Here is a 7,770-nt window from a genome sequence, read left to right as displayed (position 1 = left end):
TACTAAATTCAGTAAACTCACTAGCATCATCTCCTTTTCTCAACGGTAAATTCATTCATTTTAGATTCGTGTCGTGTGACGTTTCTTTTTTTGACCGTGCGTTCATTTAGTTCAATTGACATTTTTTTTTTTTTTTCTTCTTTTCTTTTTCATACTTTGCTTGGTGTCCACTTTTTCGAGAAGCGTCCATTTGCAATCCGTGTGACGTTTTATCAGTGGCGTCAGTTATTAAATTCGTTTTCCGTTTCGCGCGGCGTCCATTTTATTCGAGAAGCGTCCATTTGCAATTTGTATAGTGTGACATTCTATCAGTGGCGTCAGTAATTAAATTCATTTTCGTTTCGATTAACTCGTGTTGCTTCCATTTTTGTTTTCGAAACGTTGTTTTATTAATTTTCAAGTTAAGTTCGGAAGTCCGAAATCAATTTTCTCAGCATAAAATCAGTAGCGTCACTTTCATTCATCGTATTTATATACATATTTTTTCGTTGACTCGTGTTTATTTTATTCGCTTCAGTAAATTTCTTAATCTTTTCATTCAGTTTTATTTTAGAGTCTATTGTAAATTCAGTCAACAAATAATCAACAACTTAGCTTCTTGTTTCTTTAAGTAGGTACTGTCAGTAAATTTTCGCTTATTTTTTATTTTTCTTTCTGGCAATTTAAATTTTGGGAGTTGGTACCATTTTTCTTTTTTTTTTTTTTTTCCTATTTAAAATCGTTTTTGTGAGTTGGTACCTCCATTTTACTCCGCGTGCATACATCCGCTTAAAATCAATTCAGTTGTGTTGTGACCAGTCTCCAGATCGGTGAGTGATTTACATATATTACTAATCCATTGCATTTCTCGTCTTTCATTTTTGTTTTCGGTATTTTGTCGTTTGCCATTTTGTAAAGCCATTTTAGTGCGCGTCTTTTAGTTCATTTTCTACTAAATTCAGTAAACTCACTAGCATCATCTCCTTTTCTCAACGGTAAATTCATTCATTTTAGATTCGTGTCGTGTGACGTTTCTTTTTTTGACCGTGCCGGTCGGCCGGATTGCACTTTCTCGCTTAACTTAAATTTTGGGTTAGTAGAATGGTTCTTAGAACCCCTCCACGGAGAACCCGAAAAGATCCTCCTGACAGATCTTTGCCGGGAGGCCCACTCTCTCCTCCCTCTCCGATTCCTTCAACATCGAAAAAAGCATTTTCGGATGATGAAGAATGCCCCGAAGAGCAAAGTCATGAAATCGTCATGATACTTTCGCCAACAGATACCATTAAATCAAAAGCAGAGCAAGCGATTCGCGCATTGTCAAATAGTGGAAACATTAAAAGCTCCATTAAAGCAGAAATTCGTGACTGCCTCAAAGCTATAATTTTTGCAAATACTGCTATTGCCGCTGAAGCTTCGGCGACAAAAATTCGCTTTGAAGCAGAGTCTCTTAAAGCACAACTTCTGTATACTGAGCAGGCTCTTGTACAAGAAATAAAGCATAGTGAAGCCTTGACCTCGTTCAAAGCACAGATTACTATGCCCCAAAGCTCTTCATTATCGCCTGCTACCGCATCCTCAGCCATAAGCTATGCTCACATTGCAGCAACCAATGCTAAGCCAGAAAGCGGTCTTTCTATTGAGCCTCAAGTTGTAAAACCTAAAACAAGGCATACAGTAGTCATCCAAGGAAAACTGCCTACAGCCAGCGAGGCCCTGGAAAAAACCATTAAAAGTAGCATCAACGTGGTAACATTAGGCGTTGGAGTTCGGTCCCTAAAAAAGACGGCCAACAATAAAGTTATTATTCAATGCGACACTGAGGACCAATGTAAAAAACTTACAAGCGAAATCGCAAAAAATAATGAGCTCATTGTACAAAATGGTGCTAAAATTAGGCCTAAAGTTATTTTAAAAGGTGTGGACGCAGATCTCACAAAAGAACAAATCATTGAGGCCCTTTTTAATCAAAATGACTTTGACAGCTCTGCATACCAAACGGCAGAATGTAAGGCAGCAGTACTTTTCACTCTGCCATTTAAAAAAGATAACAGCCGTAAATGTGCTGTCCTTGCGGTTCAACCGCAAATTTGGACCCGTCTCGTAGAGATGGGCAGAGTCAATATCGGCTACGCTAAAGTTGGGGTAGCAGAGTATATTTCATTAATATCTTGTCAGAAATGCATGAGCTACGGACATTCTGTGGCTCACTGTAAAAATAAAGAAGTGTGTTGGAAGTGTGGTGGAGAACACCGCGCAGCCCAATGCACAGAAAAGGGAAGCACGACCAAGTGCAATAACTGCATCTTGGTCAACAAATTGTATAAAACAAATACTCCAACGAACCATAAAGCTCTGTCATTAGAGTGCCCGGCGCACCAGAGGCAAATAAATAGGTATAAGAACATGGTTGACTATGGCCAGTAAACCATTTAGTATCATTAAAGTTGCTCAGGCTAATCTACAAAGATGCGAATCTGCCACCGTATCGTTTCTCAAAGAGGCGGTTGAACAACATTTTGACATCGCTTTAGTACAGGAACCGTACGTTGGAAGCACGGGTAAAATTAACAAATCTACGTATGGAGGAAAGATTTTCCAAAAAAGTGGCTTAAATTTCCCGGTCAAGGCAGCCATAATAATATTTAACCAGGAATTTTCTAAAAACTGCATTTTACTTGATAAATATAGCAATAACGCCAATATTTTCATTGAAGCAACGGTGGAGTCGCAACCACTAATAATCGGCTCTCTTTACTTTTCACCGAGTGAAGACATTGACTCCAGCCTGAGTAAATTCAACGCAGTAACGGAAGACAAAGGCCAATGTAAAATCGTAATCGGTGCCGATGCAAATTCTAAGAGCATTTGGTGGGGGAGCGATAGAACCGACAAAAGAGGCGATAAAGTCGTTGACTTCATATCGCAAAAACAACTACATATTGTTAATACAGGAAACTTGCCTACTTTTGAAACCATAAGAGGCAGCAAATTATTAAAAAGCGTCATAGACATCACGGTTTGCACCTCCAACATGATCGGCCTAGTCGACAAATGGATGGTTAATAGAGAAATAGCAGCACTGTCAGACCACAATGGAATAACATTCGATTTGTTATTAAAAACTCATTTATTCACTAAAGATAACGCTGATACAACATTTCTGTACAAAACATGCAAAGCAAACTGGGACAAATTCAGCACAACCCTAACAAAGATATTAAAGGAAAAGGGTCTATCCCAAACAGATATCGACTCCAATTACGAACAGAGTGTCCTAAACAGACAAGTCAGCCTTTACACTGACGCAATCTCTGAAACTTGTCGATCGTCAATACCCACTATGAAAACAGCGCCTCTCAAAAAATGTCCATGGTGGACAACGGAATTGACTAAAATGAAAAAAGACGTGACTATAGCTAAACGTAAACTTGTGAACTCAGCCGCTAGCCGGAGAGTAAATGTCACATTACCAGCCTATCTGGAGATTAGACAAGAATATAAAAATCTGGTTGCGACAACCAAAACCCAGAGCTGGAAAAATTTCTGTTCGGCACAATCGAAAGAAACCACGTGGTCAACAGTGCAAAGAATTCTCAAATCAACGCAATATCGCCCCCCAGAAACTCTAAAGTTCCAAAATAAACAAACAACCTCAGCGGAGGAGTCGGCCACCGAGCTTCTTAGACATTTCTTTCCCGATGACTCATCGTCACAAGAATCAGCCGAGCAACTTTTGATTAGACAAAACAAAGAAGCAGCGCTTCTGAAAAATAATGATGTACTATTTACCGAACTAGAAATAAGAAAAACACTTTTAGAATTAGATTCCAGAAAAGCACCGGGTCGTGATCACTTCACTGCAGACATTTGCCAGATGGCGTTCAAGCTCCATCCAGAAATTCTTGTCAGCATATATAACGCTTGCCTTAGAGTTGGCTGTTTTCCACTACTGTGGAAAATAGCAAGAATAAAAGTTATACCCAAACCGGGCAAAGAAGACTACGGCAATGTCACTTCTTATAGACCCATTGGACTCTTACCAGTCTTGGGTAAAGTCCTAGAAAAACTTTTAATTAATAGAATATCATGGAAATTCAACAAATATAATAAATTGAGTCCTCGCCAATATGGTTTTACTCGACAAAAGAGTACAGAGGACGCCATGCTTGACGCAGTAACTTGCATCAAGACGGCAACAAGGGAAGGTTATCACGTGTGTGTGATATCCCTTGACATCAAGGGAGCGTTTGACAATGCCTGGTGGCCTCACATCCTCCGGCAACTAGCGCGACTTGACTGCCCCTTGAACATATTTAACATGTTCAAGGACTACCTTTCGGATAGGATGGTAGAAATAAAATACGCGGGAGCCAGCTCAAAGAAAGGTTCCAATAAGGGTTGCATACAGGGATCTGCTTGCGGCCCGGTGCTTTGGAATATCGTCCTAGACGAACTTTTACAAAACGAATATCACTGCAATGTTCATTTACAAGCATTTGCAGATGATGTACTACTGGTCATAAAACACAAAGACATTAACGTTCTGGAGAGTATTACTAATGAAACGCTCTCCTCGGTCACTGAATGGGGAGATAAAGTCAAATTGATATTTTCAGAGGAAAAAACTAACGCTCTCTTCATAACTAAGCGCAGAAAGGCGCAGGCACCTTGCCTTTTCATGAAGGGAAAAAGAATTAACTTCGTAACAGACTGCAAAATCCTTGGAGTGGTACTAGATGAGAATCTTAATTGGAGTAAACATGTAGATTCAGTAACGAAAAAAGCGACAAAAATCGCAAAGAAATTAATATTCATGGCCAAGCCAACATGGGGTCTCAATCCTGAAATATTGCGGTCAATTTACATTGGAGTAGTGGAACCGATGATCACTTATGCTGCGGCGGTGTGGTCGGAAGCGGCAAAAAGGAAAAATATACAGGCGAAACTAAATAGAGTACAGAGATCTATGGGAATAAGAATATGCAAAGCATACCGCACGGCTTCCCTTACATCTGTACAAGCAATAGCTGGACTGATTCCACTGGACTTAAAAGTTAAAGAGCTGGGAGAAATCTATAATACGAAGAAGAATCTCACCATCACTAATATACCAGATGATCAAAGATACCAGGGAAGGATAGCGTACACGGAACTGCCGCATCCAAGCGAGCAAATAGGTGAAATCACCAGTTACCCAGACTCGTACGCAAGAGTCAAATTCCCCGTCGAAGAAATCGATATATACACGGATGGAAGTAAAACTGAAGGAAAAGTGGGAGCAGCTTTCGCCGTGTTTAATAATGACGGAGAAGTACACAGTAAGAAGCTTCCCATGGCTGACTACTGCTCGGTATTCCAAGCCGAACTCTTCGCCATTATGAAAGCCTTAGACTGGGTCTCTAGCAAGACGAGCAACTGGAAGACTGTCAACTTATTGTCAGATTCTAGAAGCTCTGTTCAAGCACTTGAAGACGGGGCTCCCGACAATCCGATGGTTTTCTACATCCAAAACTCATCTCGGAGCTTAAAGTCCAAAGGCATCGATTGCAAATTTATGTGGATTCGAGGCCATAATGGCCTTGCGGGAAATGAAAGAGCTGATGAACTAGCTAAAAGCGCAGCTCTACACGTAAAAACCGCAAAGCTTTACACTGAATTTCCACTTAGTTACGCCAAAAGAGAATTAAGAAGTCTGACTTTAACAGAATGGGAAGAACGATACCAAAGCAGCACCACTGGTTCTGGGACCAAATACTTTTTAAAGACACTAGAAGAGTGCAAAAACTTCAGAAAATCAAACACGCCAACATTCGAGTCAACCCAAATTCTAACGGGCCATGGAGCCACACTCTCTTATCTTCACAGATTTAAATTGAAAGATAATCCGGCTTGTCCTTGCGACGCACAGACGGAGCAAAACGTAGATCATCTGTTGTTTCACTGCCCCATGTTTGCTATAGATCGATTTTCTTTCGAAAAAGAGTGCAACAGATTAAATGTTCCATTTGAAGATTTTACACAGGTACTTCAAAACAGGTTACTCTCCGGGATGTTCGTGAACTTTGCTAAAGTAATTATAGATAGAATAAGACCCATGAACAAGTAAAGAGTCTGGCACTCTATACTTGTCATAACAATCTGTGATAATAACAATATTAAAATGTAAACTAATCAAAATTTCTCCACAGATACTTCCCTTTCCTGTTAAGGTTTCTCATGGTTCCCTTAACACTTGGACGAATGTCGGAAAGCGAAACTAGCCCATGAAAACAGAGGTTATAGGTACACAAAACACAAACACGCAAAATGACGCACATAAAAACGAACACAAATAACAAAATACATAACACAAACAAGTATAGTCGCATTCGGAGGCGCTGACACATGTATTTGTGTTAGTGCTTTTGATGTGATTGTAAACTAATTGACAGTACACAAACACTCACACGTAAAATCATACACAAAGCACTAACACTAAAAACAGCACAAATATATCACCTTGATAAATAATAAGCAAGGGAAAAACAATGCAACACAACCAAGAAAAAAAAAAAAAAAAAAAAAAAACCTAACCTAACCTAACCTAACCTAACCTAACCTAACCTAACCTAACCTAACCTAACCTAACCTAACCTAACCTAACCTAACCTAACCTAACCTAACCTAACCTAACCTAACCTAACCTAACCTAACCTAACCTAACCTAACCTAACCTAACCTAACCTAACCTAACCTAACCTAACCTAACCTAACCTAACCTAACCTAACCTAACCTAACCTAACCTAACCTAACCTAACCTAACCTAACCTAACCTAACCTAACCTAACCTAACCTAACCAGTTGCAATCAAACCGTCGTCAAGGAAGGTCGCGCTCTGTGTGCTCCGTACGCTCAAATATTGAAAATCGCGATAAAACTAGTTTTTTCGAAGTTTTTGTTTTACTGTTACATATCATTTTCTTTGGATTTTTAGTGCGCTTTTGATGCTTGTTTTCATTCTTCTCCAAATTCATCAGTTTTATAAATATTTTTAAAAAAGTGGTTTTCTTTTACGTAAAAGTGCCGTTTAGCGAAACGCTGCCCTCTGGGTTCAGTTTTAATACATTCTGTTTACTATGTCTTGTGTGTTCTATTAAATTCTACAAAAAAGTCAGCCAGACATATAGTGTACCACCTACCGTTTTCGGAACAATCAGTTTTTTCCGTTTTACACGTGTTCCTGAAAATCTTCATCTCTTTTGTGATATAGTGTTCATTCATATCAAATTACGTGAATTAAAGAGGCAAATACATGTACGTTTTTAGATTTTTGAAATTTTTAAGTTAAGTGACAGTTTTCAAAGAAAAACTGAAAACGACCCTTTTTCACGAACGCTCACCTTGTGGATATATATATATATTTTTTTTTAATTAACATTAAAAGACGCGGCTTCTAAAAACAATTAAATAAGACTGTCACACTATATTTTTATCTCTTACACGTGCTGAGTTATCTTGATTATTCCGTTTTTCTTTTCTACGAGCGTACAAAAATATTTAATGTGTGTATGTGCTCGATGACAAAAAGGCTCAAGTGACTTTCGTGTAGACGTCTTGTTCTGTTCGTTCCTGTCCTGTTCTCCTATCGTGTACATTATCTATGAAAACTCTTCGTCTGCGGAAAACGCAAAGTGAAAAGTGAAAACTCGGAAAATTCATAAGAATCATAGTTTGTCGGAAAAGCCTGCACTTTGGCGTATTTTTTTTATTTTTTTTTTTTCCATTATTTTTCCTTTCTATAACATAAC

The 7,770-nt window shown here is 38.9% G+C and overlaps 1 long non-coding RNA gene across 1 annotated transcript; it reads left to right on the top strand.

Moving 5' to 3' along the window:
- Window positions 1–133: 133 nt before the first annotated feature.
- Window positions 134–6,304, top strand: LOC148276946 (uncharacterized). The gene is made up of 2 exons (XR_015823623.1): window positions 134–809; window positions 6,171–6,304. It is a non-coding gene; the product is annotated as an uncharacterized LOC148276946 (long non-coding RNA).
- Window positions 6,305–7,770: the final 1,466 nt, after the last annotated feature.

The sequence above is a fragment of the Micrasema longulum genome, unplaced genomic scaffold, assembly GCF_059751315.1.
Source record: "Micrasema longulum isolate JH-2025_06_02 unplaced genomic scaffold, ASM5975131v1 h1tg001121l, whole genome shotgun sequence".
In the NCBI taxonomy this organism is placed as follows: domain Eukaryota; kingdom Metazoa; phylum Arthropoda; class Insecta; order Trichoptera; family Brachycentridae; genus Micrasema; species Micrasema longulum.
The sequence above is the reverse complement of the archived record's forward strand: the minus strand, read 5'-3'. Positions and strand labels throughout refer to the sequence as shown.